The following is a 24,432-nucleotide window of genomic DNA, read 5'->3' on the forward strand; positions in this document are numbered from 1 at the left end:
AGGGTTCATTGAAGGATACCTTGAGATACCAGAATCTGAATTCTGAAGGATACCAACAAAGTGAGTTTTGAGTCAGTGCTTCTCCAGGGTCTCATCACCTGAGCTCTTTAATATTTCCACTGTTGAATGATCTGAAAGTTACATTTTTATATGTGCTGTGAGTAGCAACACACTTCTGAGAAGAATTAGGGAGGCATGAATCCCAGTTCACTGAATTAGTGCTGAGAATATATAATTCCATTGTTGACACAAATTAGTAAGAAGTCTCCCCTGCCACGCGCACACAGTATAGTAAATGCCTGGACCTTTGGCTCCTCTTATTCCAGGCAGGATTACTATTGCAACATCCCATCATCAGTAGGGTAAGCTAACCTATCCCGCTCTGACCTAAATCCAGCTCCTGTCCAACAATTTGTGAATTTGTTCTACATAAGAACAAGAAGAGCTGAATTTGAAACATGGGAGAGGTCAATTTTACAGTGTGCATTTTATATAAATTGTACTGCTTATATTTTATAGGTATTTATTCTATTGTATTACAAAATGTGGTAACTGGGATAAAATGTTTCTAAACAGACACTAGCTTTTGCTAGTATGGTCTGGCTGAATTCTTACACTGTACCAGCATTTGCTTTACATTTCAAAGGCATTCGAGCAATGTCTTGAAAATGCAATATAGGACACATTTTACTGGCAATGGAGGGGAGGCATGCAGGGTTATGTCGCCCACCCCAATTTGCTGTTTGGCTTGTATTGAGCATAATACACAACTGAACATGCTCGGTAACACTGCTGAAGTCGAATGCCCTGACTCTGACCCCCCCGCCCCCCCACACACACACACACTAGTAGCAGGTACGGGTTGTCTCGGTCTCAAGGTCTTAGACCAGTCCAGTGGTTGAATATTCTAAGTAGAGCTTATCAGAATCTTTCAAATGAAGCCTTGTGTTATTTGTCAAAAATGGCCGTTTTTAAAACAAAAAAAAAACAAAAAAAACCCAACAATATATTGGAAACTAAACAACCCCTCCCCCCAAATTTTATGACCTGAAAAGCTGGTTTTTGATACATATCCATAACAGACTCAATAAAAATGTTACTAGAAATATCAGGTTAAAGGTGTCTGTTCTGAATCCTGCAAAATGGAAAGGACTTTGTAATTTCTTTCGGTTTTTTGACAAACTTTAATGATAAAGGACCTTTCATTGGAAAATTCCCAGCCAGCTCCCAGGAAAAAGAGTTTCTAGCCTCCGTGCCATGGAGATGAGAGCCTGGAAGGCCTTGGAGAACTCAAACCCCAAATCAGAGTGAAACTAAATGTTGAAATTTCTCATGAACTGGAGAGCCCAAGTTTTGCCAGCTCCACCTTTGATAGTCAATCATTCCCTATGGAATTATAATATTGATCACCTCTATAACACTCGACCTGTCCAGAGCACCTCACAAATGTTAATCTTTACAACACCCCATGGAGTAGGTAAGAGGCGAGTTGGAGGTTAAAGGCCATATTTTTTAAAAAGTATTTAAGTGCTGAAAGATGCAGATGGCACCTAGAGAGATTTTTAAAAGCACATCAGTACTTAACTCCCTGTGAAGTTACTTTCAGTGGGAGTTAGGCACCTAAATGCCTTTGAGGATGGGGCCCAAGTGGGATTTTCAGAGGTGCCTAGACACCTAACTCCCCCTGAAATTAATGGGAGTTAAGAACCTAAATACCTCTGAGAACCTATGTGCCTTTTTAGATGTCAAAATCTCTAAGAGACTTCCACAAGGCATGTCAATAGCAGAGGCAGGCCTAGAACCAGCCATCCTACCTCTCAGTCCCATGACTAATCAACTAGACTACGCTCCCAGTCATCTATGAAAATTGTGTGTGAGGCTTAAAAACCCATCAGACGCATTGTATTTTATTATTGTATCCAGTTGTGGTTTAACTTTTATAAAAGATGGTGTTGCAGTTAACTAGCCAACCATTGCTCATTTTGACAGACTGACTCATCCACTCATTGTAGCTAAAGTTAACAGCACTAATTACGGCTCTCACACCCTCTTGTTATTTTTACCCACTGCTGCTGAATGCACTGATGAACCCAGAAGCTGAAAGTCTCTTTCCATGGAGGATTCCTCCCTTACTAAAACCTCCTCTAAATAGCTGAGATTAGTAGGAGGTGATATGCTTAGCTGTAAGCCCACGTCCCCAAGGATGCTATGCTCAGAATACATTATTGACTGTTCCATAGTCAGTGCTCTGTAATACCTAGCTAATGTAGGGTCACCTGTTGCAGATCCTCTTAACAGTGCGCTATAAATCAAGTCAGATTTGCCCTGTATCTCAGTAGGAGATAAGGCAAGGAAGAGCAGGCTGGATGTTTGTGCAGTGTATACTAAAGGAGGCACAAGTCATGAGTATTTGCATTTCTCTAACTCTAAAACTCTGGGAGCTGACTATAATGAGTTCACTCTTTCAGCTGAAGAATGTGCTGTCCATCTAGTTGCTCATGTCATCACCTGAGCTCTTTAAAGAGTGACTGTATTATGCCACAAGGATTGTTTAGCTGAAGTTGTTCCTCCTCCTTTCTGGTCTTTGTTGCTCTGAGAACTTGTAGCTTAAATAGAACACACCTCCTTCTGTTGCTCCCATGTGCTACCCATTTAAACCCAATGAAAAGTTTTATGATGTTTTTTTTCCCTTGTAAAGGTCACTCACTCAGTGAAATATGATCATCTGTGAACTGCAGTTTATTTTACAATGGTGCAGGTCCTTTGTGCTGGCAGCTGCTGGGAATCTCTTAGCGATACATACTAATTAGCTTAGAGAGAAAGTGTGAGAGGAAGGAAACCTTTTAAAATGAGTGTTGAAATATAAACAAGAATTATTAACCTTTGGTATTACTATAATTTAATAATTCTTTTGAGAGACGGTACTTTGTTTCTTAATAATTTCTTCTAAATTATGTTTCTATTGTTTCATAAACTTATAATACTTAACTCTCATATACCACATCTCAAAGCACTTTACAAAGGAGTGTATTATTTTTATCCCCATTTTAGAGAGAGAGAAATGGAGGCAGAGAGGGGTGAAGTTACTTTGCTAAGGTCAGTGGCCAGCTCTGGAATAGAATTTGGGTTTCCTGACTCCCAGTCTGGTGCTTTCGGCACTACACCACGATGTCTAATAAAAACAGTGGTCCTAATTCTGTATTTGGATATTAGTAGTAGGAGGATTACTGTAGCACCAAGGAGCCCTAGTCATGGAGCAGGACCCCATTGTGCTAGGCCCAGAACAACAAGACAATCCATGTCACAAGGAACGCCCCACACAGCTCCCATTGACTTTTAATGAGGGCAAAGTGGATTTCCATGTGTCTTGCCTCTCCTCCTTTGTCTTTCGTTGAAATGATTCTGAGCATTTTGGTTCTTTGCCCCATGGGAGTTCCAATTTTATCCTCTTTAAAAAGTTCCTTTGAAAATATAACGTCCATGGATCAAATGCCACAGTTCTTGCTTGGGCCTGATCCTGTGAGGCCTCTGCAGACAGTGCTCTGATTAAAGTCAATGTGTGTGCTGGGCATGGAGGGCATCCAAGTAATATGTGGCTTGCAGTCCTTGACCATATTATCCATTGGCTTCAGTAATGATAGTGCTTGAGTAAGGGCTGGTATGTTTTGGCCCAGTAACAGCAGAAGTTCATCATTGCAGGTTTGATCCTCAAGCTTACCAGGAAATCTCAGATATGATTATTATTTATGGTATCATCTGCTATATGCTAAGGCAGGGGTTGGTAACCTTTCAGAAGTGATGTGCCAAGTCTTCATTTATTCACTCTAATTTAAGGCTTTGCGTGCCAGTCATACATTTTAATGTTTTTAGAAGGTCTCTTTCTATAAGTCTATAATATATGACTAAACGATTGTTGTATGTAAAGTAAATAAGGTTTTTTAAATGTTTAAGAAGCTTCATTTAAAATTAAACTAAAATGCAGGGGCCTCTGGACCGGTGGCCAGGACCCGGGCAGTGCGAGTGCCACTGAAAATCAGCTCATGCGCTGCCTTCAGCACCCGTGCCATACGTTGCCTACCTCTGTGTAAGGGCTTTCCAGATGCTTAGGATGGTCCCAGCTCTGAGGATCTCTCAACAAACCATCTTGGCTAGTTCCCTTTGCTACTTAAAATGTAGGGATAAAATGTATTTTTGGTTGCCTGCCTGTCTAAAGGGATCTCTTGAAAATGCACTCTGCTGTGGTTGAAATGAGGTCCCTCTGAAGATAAGTTGCCCCAGTGTTAGCTACCAATTTTCATCTAAACCTGTTTGGACAATAAAATATTTGCTTTGCTGTTGTACTAGTTGATCTGGCAATGTTCGAACTATCGTGGATTAAAAAAACCTACCAATCTCTAACAAAATCCTGGAAGAATTAAAAACCAAATACAGGAAAAATTAAAACCGGAAGGAAGAAATAGAAATGTTATAAATAACATTGTTCCAAACTTTGGCTTGCTTTCTAACGGAAGTGAAGGTACAGCTAAAAGATCACGCTTTGGGGTGAGGGTACACATAGGTCATGCCATAAAAATAAAACAGGAACACGTGTTCACTCTGCAGCTCTTGTGGTCACCTTTGTTGGTGCACCTGAATTTGAACACTCCAAAAAGTTACAGATGGGCCATTGCATGAGCATGAGCCATGGATGGATATAAAGGGAACATAGTACTGGAGCCTGTTGGCACATATATGGACAATGTAACCAAGTCATCCACACATGGTTGTTGGGTTTGTTTGGTTGGTTTTGGCTGTTTGCAGCTAAAATAATAATTGGAGATATACCTATCTCCTAGAACTGGAAGGGACCTTGAAAGGTCATTGAGTCCAGCCCCCTGCCTTCACTAGCAGGACCAATTTTTGCCCTAGATGGCCCCCTCAAGGATTGAACTCACAACCCTGGGTTTAGGAGGCCAATGCTCAAACCACTGAGCTATCCCTCCCCCCTAAAGTAGATGGATGAATGTTAATGCTTTTTGCACCATACATATTGGGTCAAATCTCTGGTGTAAAGGGCTGTAGCTCGATTTACTTTTATAGTGCTCTGCTAATTCACATGAGCAGAGAATTTGACTCAAAGTATGCACTTATTGATGTGCTTGTGTCCCTTGTCCTACATTATCCAGAACTTGCACCTGTGTATGTAACCTATTAACATACAATAGAGCCTTATGCTTGGCTAATACATGTTTAACATTTCTTTGAGCTTATCTATATGGGGGAATTATGCCAATATAAGGCAGGGGATAAGGCCCCATGTAACGTGTGATATTGCGGAATCTGCAATTTCTGCAATATTAGGCTTCCACCACAATTTTGACTGTGGGAGCCCTGCCGGGTTTGGGGCTAAGAATGGGAGCATCTGCTATCAACTCCCGGCCCCTGCTGTCAGCCCCAGGGAGCCGCTGTCAGCCCCAGGGAGCCGACAGCAGAAAAGTAGTAATGGACTTTATTACCTCAAATAATAAAGTCCGTTATTATTTTTCCATAATTTTTCATGGCTTGTCTGCAACTCAGCTGCAATTTTTTGACAATCATTTTGCAATTTGAGTAGGGCTTTAACAAGGTGTAAATTGAAAGCACTAGAATTATACTGATATAGCTCCCCCGTAGATGCATTTATTCTCGTATAAGAGTGGCTTTTTCCTGTTTAATTTATGTTTCTTTGGAAGGGGTTTAAGTTAAAATGGAAAAAGCCACTTTTAAAGCAAAATAATAGTGTTGACATGGCCAGTTCCACCACTATACCTGTGTCTGTTTAGCTACATTGGTATAATTACACCGTATAATCGGAAAAGCTTTCCAGGGTAGACAAAGCCTGAGAATTGTTTCTTTCTGAAGCAGTTGGAGCTGGGGTGGCAAAAGCGCCTCATTTTGGCTTCAGAACCAGGAACTGACATGCACGTTTTAAGCCTGCCGCAAAACTATGACAGAAAAACAGACTCTGGGGAAACGTTGATGCTGGACTCATGTCTAGTGAGAGATCCTGTGCTTTCAAGGACAGAGGCTGGAATAATTCAAGGAAAGTATTGATCCTTTGTATTTGAACAACCAAACTCAGATGTCAATGGCCTGGATGACATGAAACTAGACCTTTGGCCTAGATTATACGAAAAACTTGAGCAAGGTGAAATGTAGTGTATACTACGTGGATACTTTGATAGGAAGGAATCATTAAAATATCTCAATGAGTCTTTCTTTATACTGAAAATTGCAAAAAATATTAAAGTGTAGACACTTTGTCCATGAATCAGACTCAACAGTTCAGCCAACCATATTTCCAGGGGCATCTCCCTTCATCTGGCAAGTGTATACCTCTTATTAACAGTAATGAGAATGGTACACTGCTCAAGGGCTCCAATAAGGGCTCCTAGAACTCTTGACGGGTATTTTGTGCAGGAGGAAAGTGCTTATACAGAACAAGGGGAGCATCCTGCTCAGCCACATCCTCTGCTATGGTTTTGTCTCCTTTCACACGGCACACTGAGGGTGCAGGCTAAAGGTTAAGCCTAGGGATCTTAATAAGGTATCGCTCCAAGCTTCATAGCACAGGCTCTTTTTCTGACCATATTAAGCCAGGAGGATTTTAGAACAGAGGGAGACTTTTGCCAGACCTGGTTATGGAAGCAAAGATTTATTACCTGGTGATTTTGAGCTTCCTCTATTCCTGTGCTGAAACTTCTCTGACCCCATTCAGTCCTTCTAGCCATTCCCATGGGTTTAAGAACTTCAATGAAATGTGATAGAATCACTTAATAGGAATAACTAATCATGGCCCAAATGTTTTTTCACTTCCGTCAGTTTGGACTTAAATGTAAAGTGAAATAATCCAAAGGGAAGACTTCACATTGCAGGATTCTTGGATGTCTGATTAGATTTTTTTTTAAAGTGAACTGGGTGCTCATGGGAGGAGGAGACAGGCTGGCACCCCTGGAATGTAGGGGTGCAAGAGAAGGTATATGAAGAATGTCCTGGAAAACTAGGGGTGTTAATGAAAGCTACATAGAGAATGTATGCTTTCCAATTTTGGAAGCCTGAGTAGGCCCACTTTTAACAGCTGTGAACAGTAATATGCTAGTGGGAAAATAATAGATTTCAGTCTCCCAGTTACTGTACCAGACCTACAAATGGCAAAGCCATGAAACACAGTGGCTCCCCAAAATTAGATACAATCATCTGGCTGGCTGTGACCTACCAGAACTGCAGTGTACAGGTAGTGAACAGAATACTTGCTGCAAACAAAATGACCTGTAAACCACTCTTGAAAATGGAAGTTCTTTGGTTATCCACTGAACAGGTACAGTGTCAGTGTTGCCAACTCTGACAATTTTACTGAGCGTTCTTTCTTAAAGCCCTAGCTTCTGGAATCAAGAAATTGCATTTGAATCTCAGCTTTATATTTGTAAGTAAGTTTCCAGCTGTGGAGAAAAACTATAAAATGTGATCCAAGTGTTCCCTAGAGGCCCAGAAATTAGAAGGCAAATAAAAAGAACCCAACATTTATTATTGTATAGAGATGTATTTATTTTATTATTATTAAATCTCATGATTTGAAAGGCTTAACTCAGATTTTTGAATGCTCGAGGTTGGTGATACTGCAGTGCAGATGATGGCAGTGCAAGTTTCCCTGCTCTGCCCTGTCAAAGTGTTTTAATCCTGACCTGGAGGGCTCACTGCTAAAAATTAGATTGTTGGTGGGTTTTGAGATGTGGCTGCCTGTCCAGTAGGAACTGAACTGAAACGTATAACTCATTTTCAGGTATCTGACTTAGCTACATATATCTCCTGAGCCATTCAGTCCCCCAGTTCTTGATTCATATTAGTGTAGCTGAGTGCATCAGGAGTTCTATTACCAAATCACCCCAATGGAGATTTTATATGACTATACACATTTACTCAAAAAGGTTGAAAGTTGCTATATAAAAGGTCTTCATCTTAGAATGATTTTTGGAGTGACTTTTGGGGGGGAGGGAGGATAGGGGCTGGGGAATTATTTCCTTTTTACTGCTGTTTCTTTCACTGTTTAGGCTTTATTTTAATTATTAGATTCTGATCTCACTTACACCATATCAGTGGCTTGGTCCAAAACCCACTGATGTCAGTGGAAAGTCTCCCATTGAGGTCAGTGGACTTTTGGATTAGGCCTTAAATCAGGATGTGTTGATGGAGTTACAGCAATGTAAAGCTGGTGCAGAAGGTTAGAGCTGCATTTTGTAACCATCCATAAAATGATTTTTAAAGTGTTAAACCAATAATCTATGTTTAACCAGCACCAGCATGGTGGAAACCCCTGACAAAAGCCAGTAAATAAACGCTCAAAGTTAATCCTGATGATACTACTATCTTGCACCTTTGTACTCTTCTTCCTTCTTTCTAACAAAGTGAGCTAAGGAACTGTGTCACCCAGAAATCTGAACTTCTTGCCTGTTAACCATGTGTGTCCTAGCTTATTTGATGTGCAGTGAAGGTTTTTGGTGCTTGGTATATTAAATTGCATAGCACATTTCATGAATTTCTATAGCAAGGACTATTTGTTGAGCTTTGTGTTATCCACACCATCTGTGCTATTAAAACCACATTATTTGTCTAAAGCCATGGGATAGCCCAAACACTGAAGGCCTTATCCAGTTTTTACTCAGTCCTTATTGATTGATTGATTTGATTGTAATACTGAGGAATCACCTGAAGGCTACACTCTAGTAGGTATTGTACAAACACATGGTAAGAGACGGTCCTTGCGTCAAAGACCTTGCAGGCTCACTAGAAGTTTTGCATCCATAAGAGCCTCAGAATTTGGCCAACCAGCTGAGATTGGTTTGGATTTGAACTCTTCTAGAGAGTTTCACTAACCTTTCACAAAGTGAAGTCCACAGTGGAAACTCAGGCGATCATATGACTGCATCAGATGCATAATTTTATTGGCACCTTTCTGTTCACTTTTTCCCCCAAATGGCCTAGCAGTATTGTTTGTATTCCTGTTATTCTACCATTATCACTAGTACCATTCTCCTATGTAATTCCAATGACATTGTCAGGGGCGGCTCTAGGATTTGCGGCGCCCCAAGCAGGGCGGCACGCCACGGGGGGGTGCTCTGGCGGTCGCGGGTCCCGCAGCTCCAGTGGACATCCCGTAGACGTGCCTGCGGAGGGTCCGCTGTCCCGTGGCTCTGGTGGACCTCCCGCAGGCACGTCTGCAGGAGGTCCACCGGAGCCGCGGGACCAGCGGACCCTCCGCAGGCATGCCTGTGGGAGGTCCACCGGAGCCACCTGCCACCCTCCCGCAGGACACTGCCCCAAGCGCGCGTGGCGCGCTGGGGTCTGGAGCCGGCCCTGGACATTGTGTTGCCTCATTACTGCCAATACCATCCAGTCTTTCAAAAGACGATCACTTTCCTCGCCCTGCAACTTGACTGAGGCAGTTGAAATATTAATTTAGGAATAATCATATTCAAAAAGCTAGTGTGCCTTTAAATATTACAAAACACAACAGTACTTTTTAAAAAAAAAATTAAAAGGTAAGTGTCACTGTTCTCATCTGGGAAAAGGATGACCCCAGAGAAAATAAATGGCTAGGGAAAAGGATATTTAGGGCATTTGCTACTAAGAGGAGATTTGTAATGGAAAATTTTGTACTTGGCTAATGAGAGTGTTATAGTTTTCTGCCACACATACAGGTACAGCCATATTTCAAAATAGCATTCTATACCAGCTAGGCCTCAATTTAAGCTTCACTCTAATTTCATTTATCAGCCATAGAAGGCTTTAATGAAACACAATGCAGAGGAAAAGATCCTTTGCCCCAAAGCAGACTGAAGAAAAAGCGACCTAACTTTTCTCATGGCCTCAGTTTCTAAAAATATAAATGACTAATAGAGATCATAAAATATTAACAAAATCAATAACCCAAGTTTATAGATCATGCTGAATTACTTCAGAAGAAATACTTAAATGGGGATTAACAGACAACTTTAAATAGAGTGGATGGCTTCATTCTCCTGGACTTCAGACCCCCTCTCCCCCCCCCCAGAAAAATGGGCTCCGAGAATTTAGTCCTTCACCCTTTGGCTACAAAGTCAGGCCAAGTCAGTAGTGTCCCAAAGCATGTACACTCTGACAGTTTTTAAGCATTTTTCTGTTAAATGAATTGCTTATCTCAGTCTAGCTCTAAGCAGCTAGGAGTGCAGGCCACAAAACTGCCTTCCAAACTGGCACTTATGTTGGCAGTGTGATCTGGAAGTCCAAAGACTGAATGGACATTGGACGTACTTTCTCCAGGGCAGAGTTGAAGCACATTGGCAGGAAGGGGTCTTTTAGGAAGACTGTGCTGCTGCTGAGAAGGCTCTGGTTGTAGATAGTCAGTCTCCGTCATCAATCTTCTCCTGGCACTCGCCAGTACTGCCCTCCATCCATCCAGAAGGAGGAGGAAGCTGGATGGGGTAGGGGGTCTCTGCAAAAGTGTACCTCTTTCTGAAGCCTTGTGCATGCACACATCCAGGCAGAGATCCTCTGGGTGGTGTCCACTGAGTCCTTGGACTCCTTTCTGGAGGAGTGGGCATTGCCTGAGGTTCTCTGATCCATACCCCCTTCTGGTTCCCTCCTTTTGGCCCTATGACCTGCATTTCCACCTCTATTTATTTTTTCTCTTCCCCCCCGCAACCCCATGCTCAGTTGGTGTTTGAGTTCTGTGGCCCATCCCTCACCTGAGGGGGTGGCCCTTCTATGACTTTGTAGACTCTGCCCACCAGTCCTAGTAATCAAATAGACTGGCATGCTTCACCCTGTCCCTTTGTGGCCCTTTCCTTCTCATCCTGATGGGGAGGTGAGGACCTGCCCCCAATACAGGCCAAATAGATTGGCTTGTTTCACAAGCCAATCAGTTCCCCTACATAAGTGTTTTAAAATTTTAATTTTACACTAAGTAGAGTCTCCATATCATTCTACCGTCCTACTATAACAGCAGTGATTCCTGATTCAGTATGGAAACAAATTCCTCCACATTGTATTTCTTAGGTCTGGTGATGTTCATGGCCCTCAGGTGGAATAGAGACTCCAATACAAGATACAGCACTCCTGGGTTGGTTGAAATCCTAGATGTGGCAGACCAGACTCGAAGGAAGATACACCAGCGTTTCGTTATCTGAAGTGAGTTATTACAGGGTGGGGAGTGAACTTCTTCCTGCCCAGGATCACAGAATATCATTTGTAGTAGTGGGATCGTCCTTAAGCCACTGTATCATAGAATCATAGAACTTAAGATCAGAAGGGACCATTATGATCATCTAGTCTGACCTCCCGCAAGATGCAGGCCACAAAAGCTGACCCACCCACTCCTGAAATAATTCTCTCCCTTGACTCAGCTGTTGAAGTCCCCAAATCCTGATTTAAAGACTTCAAGTGGCAGATAATCCTCCAGCAAGCGACCCCTGCCCCATGCTGCGGAGGAAGGTGAAAAACCTCCAGGGCCACTGCCAATCTACCCTGGAGGAAAATTCCTTCCCGACCCCAAATATGGCGATCAGCTGAACCCCGAGCATGCGGGCAAGACTCTCCAGCCAAACACTCAGGAAAAAGACTTTCAATATCCCAACATTGACCCTCGGTACTAATTACCAGTGGTCGCACGTTATTGACCTATTGACTAAATCACGTTATCCTATCAAACCATTCCCTCCATAAACTTATCAAGCTTAATCTTAAAGCCAGAAAGGTCCTTCACCTCCACTGTTTCCCTCGGTAGGCTGTTCCAGAATTTCACTCCCCTGATGGTTAGAAACCTTCGTCTAATTTCAAGCCTAAACTTCCCGACTGCCAATTTATATCCATTTGTTCTCATGTCCACATTAGTACTGAGCTGAAATAATTCCTCTCCCTCCCTGGTATTTATCTCTCTGATATATTTAAAGAGAGCAATCATATCTCCTCTCAACCTTCTTTTGGTTAAGGAAAACAAACCGAGCTCCTCAAGTCTCCTTTCATAGGACAGGCTTTCCATTCCTCGGATCATTCTAGTGGCCCTTCTTTGTACCCGTTCCAGTTTGAATTCATCCTTCTTAAACATGGGAGACCAAAACTGCACACAGCACTCCAAATGAGGTCTCACCAACGCCTTGTATAACGGGACTAGCACCTCCTTATCTCTACTAGAAATACCTCGCCTAATGCATCCCAAGACCGCATTAGCTTTTTTAACGGCCACATCTCATTGCCAATTCATAGTCATCCTGCGATCAACCAGGACTCCGAGGTCCTTCTCCTCTTCTGTTACTTCCAACTGGTGCGTCCCCAGCTTATAACTAAAATTCCTGTTAGTCATCCCTAAATGCATAACCTTACACTTCTCACTATTGAATTTCCTCCTATTACTAATACTCCAGTTTACAAGGTCATATCATTATGGGCTAGATTGTAACTTGGGCTGCATGCCCATGTAAGAGAATCTGAAGTCCCCTTATGTCCTGGTGTAGGCCACCTGCACTTTGGGTCTAGATTCACAGAAGTAAACAGGTGCTGCATTCCCATGCACTCCCTGCAGAAAAAAAGGTGGACAGAAAATAGAGGGAGCCCAGCCCCCCGCCTCCACACACATTGGTTCAGTGACTCTGCCCAACCACTGTGGGAGGTGTTGCATCTTGCCATTGGTGTAGGAGAGCAGCAAATTGCTACTCCAAGAGCAAGAAGGAACTGGAGCAATTTTGACTTGGACACATCTGAGTCACAATGCCTCCCATGGCCAAAAGTCATAGCCCTGTGATTTCAGAATTCAAATAAATCAGCATTTAAGGGAAGATACCTATTAGTGAAATATGAATACAGAAACCCAGCAATAGCTACTGCCTATAATACTCATGCCAATCTCATTCTCAAACAATTAGAGCCAGCCTGCAACCAGTAGCAAGGGAAAATTACTCAGCTCCGAGAGGAAAACCCTTACATGTACCCAGAATCAAAGCAAACTCTTTAAATTAATGATCCCATGGGTACAGAGTAGAACAGAAGGCAGGACAGCATGCCTGCTTAGACAAAGGGCAACATTCCTAAAGAAACAAGAATATGCCCATAGACACAGAACACCCACCCACTTTACTTTCAGCAATGTGCAGTGAATGTTGGGGAAAATTAAATACCACAGCAGATTAACTCAAATACTTTCTTCCAGAGGAGTGATCAAATGTTACAATTTGCAACCTTGCAGAGGCAGATCTACTGTAATTTGTATATTAATTTCTGTGACACAGGCTCCCTTATCAATACCAAGCCTTAGCTGAGAATGGCAAACACAGTTCCATTATCCAGCTCCTGGATGTCCTGAATGATTTATGCAGTTTAATACCACTGCCACCAGAAGTAATTAAGTAAATGAAAGGAAGTTGGGCAACTATCATTCTAATGGTGTCTGTGCAACTGTGGGCTCCCAGGATTGGTTTTAAATCACTATATATCCAAAAATGAACCTACCCATCTCAAAGAATTTTTGTATTTGGAGCACATTTCAAAGGCTAGCCAAGTAAACTGCATAGAACTTGAACGAACAGTAGTATATTATACAAATGAGGATTGCACCATATTAGAATTTAATGTAACAAGAAGCACCCCGTTATCTTGAAGTGTGCATCAAGATGAAAGACATTCACAAAACCCATTATCATCTACTGTTTCAAATCGAGGCTAGAAATAGAGAGAGAGTTGTTTGTGAGAAGTGTCAGGAATCAAAGGAATTTTCCTTCACTGGCAAATCAGAATGGAACTTAAGCCAGTGAAAGAAATTCTCAGAGCTGAAATCGCAGTTTCCCAAAGCCCCTAAGCTGTTATACTTTGGCTCAGGGAGTGTTTGATTCCCAGCAAGACCACAAAATATTACTAGCTGTAGCAGTGATGACAGTTATCAGAGAAGGGGTGAATACCAACAGCATATGGCATTTAAAAGAAACTCATGCATATTCTGTGAGCACAAAAGTCCCATCTGAGTATGAAGTAGGAACCCAGTTCAAATCTAAACTATGCAGGGGCATAGTCTCCGATATCAAATGGGGGTGAATGAGGAGTAAGTGCAATAAATTAGTATGCTAACTTGTCACTACCAGAGGCCTGTGCTCCAATCTCTGCTTAGGGTATGACTAAAGAGCTGGACAATATCTTATTGTCCCGTTTGTGTATATCACAATACATACAAGCGACCATTTCTGTGGGTTTAAACTGGAAATAGTGGTTTAGAGGTCAGAACTAAGGTGTATTCAATGGTCCAAGCATATCCCTGGACTTTATTGGTGTTATACTAGGGAAAGCTTTCAATAATGTGCTTTGATCATTTTCACGCATTCCTTTTTTTTTAATACTCTAATATGTTTCACAATTTATTTTGACATTGAACAGTAGTGCGTTTCTACAGTAGGAGCAGAATCATGTGTATACAATATATATCTAGCTCAAGTCAGCAGTGTAGTATCATATACGGTACCTTCTATGAAACTGAAAAGATGGAGATTATTTTTTTTCAAATAGACTTAATTTTCAAAGTGCTGTAATTCTCACAGTAGCCCACAAAGGTACGTAAACAAGTGTTATTAGTCCCATTTTGCAGCTAGTGAAACAAAGGCAGGGAGGTGAAATCATAAAATCACAGAGTTTAAGGCCAGAAGGGACCACTAGATCATCTAGTCTGACCTCTTGTATATCACAGGCCACCAACACCACCCAGCACACCAAACCCAACAACCAAAATAAGACCAAAGTATTATAGCCCACACAGGACCCAAAGATATTATGTGCCACAGGAGAGACCGAAATGCACTAGTGCTCAAGGCTCCCACAATGGCGTGGAAATGATTAAGTGAGAGATAGCCGGATAATCCTGGCAAGTGACCTGAACCCACACACTGCAGTAACTTGGCCAAAGATGTAGAGAAAATCCATGCTAGAGATGGACTAAGAACCCATGAGTGCCTTAAGATTCTGTGGTAGGGGGAGCATCCAAACCCAGAATGGAGCAAAAAGGTTGCTTCAAAGACGAGGTCAGTCAGCTGCTCAGGGCTGTGTAGCAAAGGGTGAACTGGCAGGATAATTAGTTGGGGTAGGAATGTGCAAAAAGCATCTGTCCAAGTCTGGGAAGCTTCCTGAACCTAGGCTGAGGCTTCGGGATAGCAATAGGCCCAGAAATCATTGCACGGCCTTGGTTAGGACCTTGATTTTTACTTCTAATCCCAAAGCTCAAATCTGGCCCTTTTTCCATTTCCTTCCTCTCACTGAGGAGTTTGACATCCTGTATCTGAATATGGCTCTTCTCGAGCACTCGCTGGCCACCGCCAGATTTGCTAACTACAAACATAAGGGAAGAACATTTGATTTTTTTTTTCCTTCAGTGTTTTTGAACAAATATAACCTGTTTTTATTCTCTGCTGCTTTGGACATCCTGAAAGATTGGGAGTTTGCTCTGCCTTCAAAATAAAACAGGGAGGAACGCAGTATATTACATGACAGTATCTCTGCCTGTGTTACTCTTATTTGTTGTTGCAGCAGCATGTATGTCGCACTGGTTCTGTTTCATTTGGGAGGAGGGGAGAAATAATTCAATTGAAAATATTACTTAAATCACCCAGCTCAAAGTATCAAATGCAGCTGCTAGATCAGACTGACATCATAGTTGCATAATTGAGCTCATAATTCTTTCCTTTTTGTGTGACTCAGATCCCACGTAGTAGGAAGCAGTAATACTGAAAGGTTTAAAGCTATCTAGCAGCCTAGATTATATAATATCTAGTTAATCTTTTATGTAATCATAACAGGGATTATATCCAAGTGTGAGTTTGAGCTGCATTCATTCTGTGGTGGCAAAATAACCAGACTTGCAGATAATGTACATGAAATTTGTGTATGATCAGTATAGCGTAAAATGGAGCATATCTTTTCTTCACTAAGCAAAGATTCATATTTACAATGATCAAGAAGAAAATATGTGGGTGGGCCCCCAATGAGAGGAATTTGGGCTGGTTGCTTCCCTGGAACCAGCTTCATTCAAGATCTAAAAACACTATACAGGGAGTCAAGAGACCTGGATTATTATTTCCAGTTCTGCCATTGACTTGCTGTGTGACCTTGGGAAAACCATTTAATCTGTGCCTCAGTTTCCCTCAGTGTAAAATATTTATTTTGATGAGCTTTGTGATCTGCAGTATGAATTAAAAGTGCTACATATTATAACAAAGTAGGCAGGTAATAGTGCCCCCCACAAACTAGAATGTTTTGTGGGAGCAGAATGTCAGAGGATTCAGATAACGCTTCTAAGTCTTTTTAGGGATACCAATTAAAGGGCAAATGCTAACTGAGCGATAGTGTGGTCGCTACTGTAAATATTACATCTGTATAGTACTGCATGTGGACATACGTGAACCTAAGGGAGTTTAAGGCTTTTGCAAACCTCTGGGATTATTTTTGGACCGTTCCCAAAGCTAGTTTGAATTCAGACTTTTTATTCCTTTTAATTTACGTCTATGGTTTTGTATAATAGCTCTTCAGTACAGAACAAAACAATTCTCTTACTATAGGGCAAATTAAATGGATATGGCTTGTGGGAGAGGGGTTAGTGCAGGTATTCGTCATTTGGGCTATAGGGCTGGTCTTGAAAAAATAGTTGTTGAGAGAGATTTTTTTTTTCAGGCCCTGTTATTTCCTTCCTGAAATCACATTAATTGGAAAAAGCTTTTTCCTCCTGCACAAATCCTCACTCTTCAAAATATCAATGTGGACATTTTATGCACATTTCGTATCTCAGACTATATCTAGAGAGAGCCAGATCTCTCATAAGTTTCACTTGATATCATTGGCACTTCTCAAAGCTGGTGGGGAGGTATAGCTCAGTGGTTTGAGCATTGGCCTGCTAAATCCACGGTTGTGAGTTCAGTCCTTGAGGGAGCCATTTAGGGATCTGGGCAAAAATCTGTCTGGAGATTGGGCCTGCTTTGAGCCAGGGGGTTGGACTAGATGACCTCCTGAGGTCCCTTCCAACCCTGATATTCTATGAGTCTATGCTGTGCTACTTATTGAAGACTCTTCTTCTCTCCCCTTAAAAATGGACACAAGTGGGTTCCCTGCATATAATATAGATTTATTTTTTCATTAGAATTTTTTGTCCACCTCTCAGCTCATTTTTATATTGTATTTTTATTAACTCTGCACTATTTTTCACTGGATTTTCTTTTCCCCACTCTGGACCTTCCCTGCTTCTTTTTTTCACTCTCCTAAGCAGAATCAAAAGACAGAAATGTCCAAGTCTGAGCTGAACTTTCAAACCCAGAATGTCTGCGTGGATTTGAAACTACAGTAGAATCTCTGAGTTATGAACACCAGAGTTACGAACTGACCGGTCAACAACAACAACCAGAAGTACAGAATCAGGCAGCAGCAGAAACCAAAAAAAAAAAAAAAGGCAAATACAATACAGTTCTGTGTCAAACATAAACTACCAAAAAAAAAAAAAGGAAAAGTTTAAACTTTTTTTGACAAGGTAAGGAAACTGTTTCTGTGCTTATTTCATTTAAATTAAGATAATCAAAGGCAACATTTTTATTCCTCACAGAAAAGTTTCAAAGCTGTATTAAGTCAATGTTCAGCTGAAAACTTTTGAAAGAACAACCATAACATTTTGTTCAGAGTTATGAACATTTCAGGGTTACGAACAACCTCCATTCCCGAGGTGTTCGTAACTTTGAGGTTCTACTGTAAGTCAAACAAGTTCTCCCATCTCTACAGGAATATGCTGCTACACGGCACTATTGTATGTATTGCAAGTGCTACGTGCTGCTGTTGGAGAGAACGTGCATTTGCAGAACTGGAAAGAGAACCAGGGACTGACTTTATTGGATGGAAAAGCCACGGAGGGTCAAATCAACAGCAAAGCTGAGGGTGAATGTAGGAGTTTATTCCAATGGCTCACTAAAAAGGACAGGTGGAATTTTCTGCTTCCCTCCCTGTAAATCTGGAAAGAATACATAGGAAGCTGGCCACCTAGGACTTAATGATTGTCATTGTGCTGCATGCAAAGATCATTCAGAACTTCATGGTGACAGATGGGAGAGAAAACGGTTCCTCCTGCTTCAAAAGCAGAGGCTTCTATACTTGAGCTACAGCCCTGTAGCATTAAAATTCCACCTCCCCTTCATATAGAATCTCAATATTAGTCACCTAGCATGATAGGAAATCTGTCAGCTAAGTAGACGTTCAAGTTTTCAAAACCAGATAGCTCAGTGGTTTGAGCATTGGCCTGCTAAACCCAGGATTATGAGTTCAGTTCTTGAGGGGGGCCATTTAGGGATGTGGAGCAAAAATCTGTCTGGGGATTGGTCTTGCTTTGAACAGGGGGTTGGACTAGATGATCTCCTGAGGTCCCTTCCAACCCTGACATTCTATGATTCTATTCTAACTCTTCATTAGCAATTGACAGTATAGGAATCAACACGTGCAGTAGAGGGCAATCTGATTCTGTCCAACAGAGGGCAATGGCACACATACCCCCTACCTCATTCACTTAACAATATACTTCATTGCCATTTCTGAGATAAGGCTTATTCAGTTCTAGCTCCTGCTGGCTAGTCATTCTGCACATGGTGTTAGAGGGTAAACACACTTTAACTAAGGACCAAGGTTTCCCATAAGGTAATATGTAATACTGAGAACAGATTCTTTGCACCAGAGAAGGTGTAACAATAAGATAACTGTGCCAGCTGGAAAAAGCACATGTTGCAGTGTGCCAGACTGTGAGTGTTTGCTGAGTGCTAGTCCTCAGAGCGTCTCAAGGGCCTCTGTTATGTTCCAGGCATGCTCTTGAGAGCGGAGTGCGGGGGACTCCAAGGAACGTGGCTGCATTGTCTTCTGTTTTCAAGCATATTATCTTATTATCTTCATTGTGCTGGATTTTGTATGGACAAGACAGAGGCATAAATCTCCCAAATGTTTGTTTCTATTCAGCAACAACAATATTAGAGCAGGTAACTGGCATGGAAACCTGCTTTGCTAAATCAATGGCCAACCTATTCCTTGGTTGTCGGGGTAGTCTCAGTCTTTTCAGTGCTCACTGATCACTCTCTTTCTCATCCCCCCACCCCCAAACTCCTCCCTTCAACACTCTGAATTTTGAGTGTTTATGGGAGTGAAGATGAGTCAGATTTCAGTGCATCACAATGCTTTGATCTGCCATTAAGATGCAGGTGACTCTGGTCTGAAATGTATTAGCGAGTTCTTGAGTGTGATCAAATAGGAAGATTTGTAGAGGAACTTCCCTGTCTCTCACAACTTTGTGGGCTCTGCTCACTTCATTGAGAGAGCCTGGCTGATGAGCAAGACAAAAATATATAAGGTTAAAGAGACTGAGGAGTGACGTTTGCAGTTCCCTAAACTCCAACAGTGCTGGTGAACCCAGACCTCTTTTTTTCCCCCTTTGGGGGAGATTATTTTCTGTTTCTGCTGCTCCAGCTCCTTGTGCAGCATCTGTTTCCTTCATTCACAGGCAATGGCGCATCAGTGCAGAGCAAGCTGTGTGGGCACCACTAGGCTGGAAGACTGAGGTTCTGGGGATGAAAGCCCCAGGATTCTGCTCCATTCATATAGAAAAACTCAGGACATGAATAGAAGCATAAGTCCCCCAGGGGCAGCTAAAAGAATTTAGGACCCTTCTGTTGTCAGATGCTACCGGTGTGCTGCTCTGGCTCTGTCCAATGTTGATAACAGTCAGCTGCGTGCGTGTGTTCCCTCTGTGTGCTGCCCCGGCTCTGCAGATCCGCTGGCACAGCAGACCCCAAGACAACCTCCAATGACCACAGACTCCGATAAGGTACGAAGGCACCCGGCCAGGTTTATTGTCAAACGAAGCACAGCAATATTTCCCACAGACTCTACAGGACATACTACGAATATGTGCCCCTTGACAATGGACCGGCTCAGTCAGTGGCGGGACTCTCCACTGCCCCCTAGGCCAGACAAAGACATCCACTCAGAGGTGCACTTTTATACACAGGTACAAACAAGTTACACATCACTCCTGATGTATTGAGGTGCAACCCCCCTATGTAGTAAGGTACAACCCCTCTAAAGAGTAAGGTACAACCCTTCTACACAGTAAGGTGCTGCCTCTCACCTTGTACATGTTGTTTCAAACAAAACAACTCTATCCATCATATTACCTTTTTGACCCTGTCCTTGTTATCTGTGTGGAATGTGCAAGTATCGGAGTGTTCTGATATCATCAGGGCACATTTTTATATCTCTAGTGTCCAGTATTTTTTAGGTATGTATATTTGTGCAACATCAGCCCTTTTCTTGCCAGCTTCTGTGAGCAGGGCCTGCCTCTGGCTCACAGCTTAACTTTGCTTTATGTTAGCAAAGTCTTAACCAATGCATTAGTTCAAGCCTTAGGCCTCATACCGAGCCTCTTATAGGTTTATGTTTCAGGGCTTCATCTTACTACACTTTCCACAATGGACCACAAACTAGGTTAAGGAATCCTATTTAAACTCTGAAACACAGTTCCAACTAAACCAGTTTCTAGCAGGGGCTGTTGTAGATGGAAACAAATACTGTTAGGATCATGTTTAATAATGGCATTAGATTAAACCTCGATTCAGACATAGCTTTGCCCTGTGCACGCTGACTGGGCACACTGTGTTTAGAAGCTAGTTTAGCTAGAGCTCGTTTTGTTAATATTTGAAGCCACATTCAAAGTTAGTACATCCACACAACCCCAGTGTCATCCTGAGTGAGTCTAGAGGTGGGGTGAGACTGGGAGAGAATTCCCCCTTCCAAAAACCTATTCTTGAGTTGGTCAATGAGGTAGACCCATCTCTAAAGCTAAATGAAGCAGCAGATTGATACTGGGAGACATGTGTCCCAACCACCAAATGTGCCAAGGCAGCCATAGTGAGAATGAAGTAAATTCTTACCGTGCTAATCCCATCCCAGCTATAAACACATCAGGGGACCCACTTAAAGTCTGTAGTGTGAATGAGAGCTGTGCGCCCCCATAAGTCAGTGGAACCCTTGAACTCTTGAAGGCTTTAACCCAGTTAAGGGGACACAGGTGGGCCCCCTCCACACTACTGATTTTAAATGTCTTGTAACCAGGTTAGAGACAAGCATGTTGTATTAGGGTCTCTTGACTTAGCACAGATAAGTCCTAAGTCTAAGTGTGCTGCCATGTGACACAGCTGATAGACCCTTGGGTTTCCTTGAGAAAGGGGCAATTCTCTGTAGCAGAACTAAGGAGGGGAACGTGAAAGGACTCTAAGGCTATGTCTACACTACCCACCGGATCGGCGGGCAGCGATCGATCCAGTGGGGACCGATTTATCAAGTCTAGTCTAGATGCGATAAATCGACCCCCAAGCGCTCTCCCGTCAACTCCTGTACTCCACCGCCATGAGCGGCACAGGCACAGTCGACAGGGGAGCGGCAGCAGTCAACTCACTGCAGTGAAGACACCGCGGTGAGTAGATCTAAGTACGTCAACTTCAGCTACGTTATTCATGTAGCTCAAGTTGCGTAACTTAGATCGATCTCTCCCCCCCGCCCCGCCCCAGTGTCCACCAGGCCAAAGGATACAAATCTGGCAATGGCTTGTTTGTCTTTCTGGGGGATGGCTTTAATTGTTGAACTGTATCCATCTTTTGGTGCAGAGTGGCACCCGTGTTCTCAGCAAAGATACCGAATCCCGATGAGTTTATTTTGGGACAAGAATCATTGCCATAAACAATGGGTTTCCTAATTTAACGCAGGAAAGCATCCAAAGCAGAGAACAGAGGTTTCAGAATGGAATGGCTATAAGCCAAAATTTAAAAGGGCAACCATATTACCTATAGCCAATAAAATGCATAGTTATTGCACATTCACTTGAGATCTTGCACACAAAGTTCATCAGTATGTATGTGAATTAATCCACCACCTGCCAGGGATTCTTTCTGACTTGACTGGCCTGTCTAGGGATAATTGTTTGCATACACATGCCTCATGAAATGATTGTCCTGCTTTGGCTACCACATCGAAGACCTGGTATTTAGCAATGCATTCCATCTGAATATTTGGGTAATGAATACGTCTACATCCTGCACAGACATCTGGAGAGGATGGTGTGAAACTGAGGGCCCCTAAGACTGTTGGAAATTGAGCCATGTTATAGAAGTAATTCATTATTAGCAGTTTATGAGAAATTGAATATATTGATTGGATTTTTTTCCAAGTCACACTCTTAATGTAAAACAAGTTGGCTGGATGACTGATTGGATAATGCTTCTAATGTCTCCTGAAGTGGTCTGAAAAATATCTGAAGTTGAGGACTGCCATTATCTTAACCACTACATGCAGGACATGACTTCTCCTGTATTGTCTTTTTAAATCCCCTGGTAATTCTTGGCAGAGATCACAAATGACCTGTTTATCAAGTATCTGTCTTTGGAATTACCTATTCGTCAGTGAGGATGGGAAATGATTGTCTCAGATGGCTCTTCTTTGGGCTTTCTCCTTGTGAGCCAGAATATTACAGGATACACCTTTCAGGGGACAGCAAACTTGCAAATGCCTGATTAGAAATAGCTTTGTAGACTGTAGACTCTGTCTACAAAGGAAGGTAATCCAGAGGTAATTCCTCTCAGAATTATCAGACACCTAAACGAACATGATTTATTGAGGCAGAGTCAACATGGCTTTTCTAAAGGGAAATCATGCCTCACCAAACTATGAGTTCTTTGAGTGTGTCTGCAACTACATGGACAAGGGGGATCCCGTGGATATAGTGTACTTGGACTTCAGAAGGCCTTTCACAAGGTCCCTCACCAGAAGATCTTGAGCAAAATAGGCAGTCATAGGATAAGAGAGAAGGTCCTCTCATGGATCAGTAACTCATTAAAAGATAGGAAACAAAGGGTAGGAATAAATAATCAGTTTTCACAATGGAGAGAGATAAATAGGGAGGGCTCCCAAGGATCTGTACTAGGACCAGTACTGTTTGATATATTCATAAATTATCTGGAAAAAGGTGTAAACAATGAAGTGGCAAAGTTTGCAGACAATACAAAATTACTCAAGATACTTAAGTCCAAAACTGAATGTGAAGAATTACAAAGGGATCTCTCAAAACTGGATTACTGGGAAAGAAAATGGCAGATGAAATTCAGTGTTAATAAATGGAAGCAATTCACATTGGAAAACATAATCCCAACTATACATGCAAAATGATGGGATCTAAATTAACAGTTTCCACTCAAGAAAGATCTTGGACTCATCATAGATAGTCCTCTGAAAACACCTGCTCAATGTGCAGCAGCAGTCAAAACTCCTAACGATGTTAGGAACCACTAAGAAAGGGATAGACAATAAGACTAAAAATATCATAATGCCACTATATAAATTCATTATATGTCCACATCTTGAATAGTTCATGCAGGTCTGGTTGCCCCAGCTCCGAAATATAATTGGGAAAAAGTACAGAGACAGGCAACCAAAATGATTAGGAGTATGGATGGACCAGCTTCCATATGAGGCGAGAGTAAAAAGACTGGGACTGTTCAACTTGGAAAAGAGACAACTGAGGAGGGCTATAATAGCAGTCTATAAAATCATGAATGGTGTGGAGAATAGGAACTGTTTTTTAATCCTTTCATGTAACAAAAGAACTAGGGGTCACCCAATGACATTTATAGGCAACAAGTTTAAAAAAAAACATAAGGAAGTACTTCTTCACACAACGCACAGTCAACCTGTGAAACTCATTGCCGGGGTGGTTGTGAAGACTAAAGGTATAACTGTGTTAAAAAAAAATTAGATAAGTTCTCAGAGGATCGGTCTTTCAATGTCTATTAGCCAAGATGGTCAGGGATGCAACCCCATGATCTGGATGTCCCTAAACCTCTGGCTGCCAGAAGCTGAGACTGCAGAACAGGGAATGGATTACTCAGAAAATTGCCCTGTTCTGTTCATTCCCTCTGAAGCATCTGGCACCTGCCACTGTCAGAAGACAGGATAGGGGGCTAGATGGACCATTGGTCTGACTCAATATGGCCATTTTTATGTTCTCCAGTTGACTAAGAGTGCAGTCTTAATATTTTAAATAGCCACACACATTTTTAAAGAAGCAGAACTGGTGGCAGCAGGCCTGTGATATCTGCAGCTATGCAACTGAAGTGAGATGTGTACTATACCTTTAAATGTGAAGAAGTCTGAATATTACAGGGCAAGTCACTGAGTCTTTCTTACTCTAAAGGAGACATTCTATTTTCTTCTTTCTTTCTGGATTTTCCTTATATAACAGGAATTCCAGAATGGACTTCCAAACCCACTCGTTTTTAGTCAACTTAATTCTATCAGACACTCCAATGGAAAAAAATGTATGCATATATGTGGTGTGGGGGTGGGGTGTCT

At 42.1% G+C, this 24,432-nt stretch overlaps 1 long non-coding RNA gene across 1 annotated transcript in view; it reads left to right on the forward strand.

The window, feature by feature from the left end:
• The window catches only part of LOC120397356, a 30,350-nt gene continuing 5,918 nt past the window's right edge, over positions 1 to 24,432 (forward strand). Inside the window, exons 1-2 of the long non-coding RNA XR_005593746.1 lie at positions 1 to 60; positions 11,050 to 11,181. This is a non-coding gene — a long non-coding RNA (uncharacterized LOC120397356). The remainder of the gene's footprint in view (positions 61 to 11,049; positions 11,182 to 24,432) is intronic.

The sequence above is a fragment of the Mauremys reevesii genome, linkage group 2 (assembly GCF_016161935.1).
Source record: "Mauremys reevesii isolate NIE-2019 linkage group 2, ASM1616193v1, whole genome shotgun sequence".
Taxonomy (NCBI): domain Eukaryota; kingdom Metazoa; phylum Chordata; order Testudines; family Geoemydidae; genus Mauremys; species Mauremys reevesii.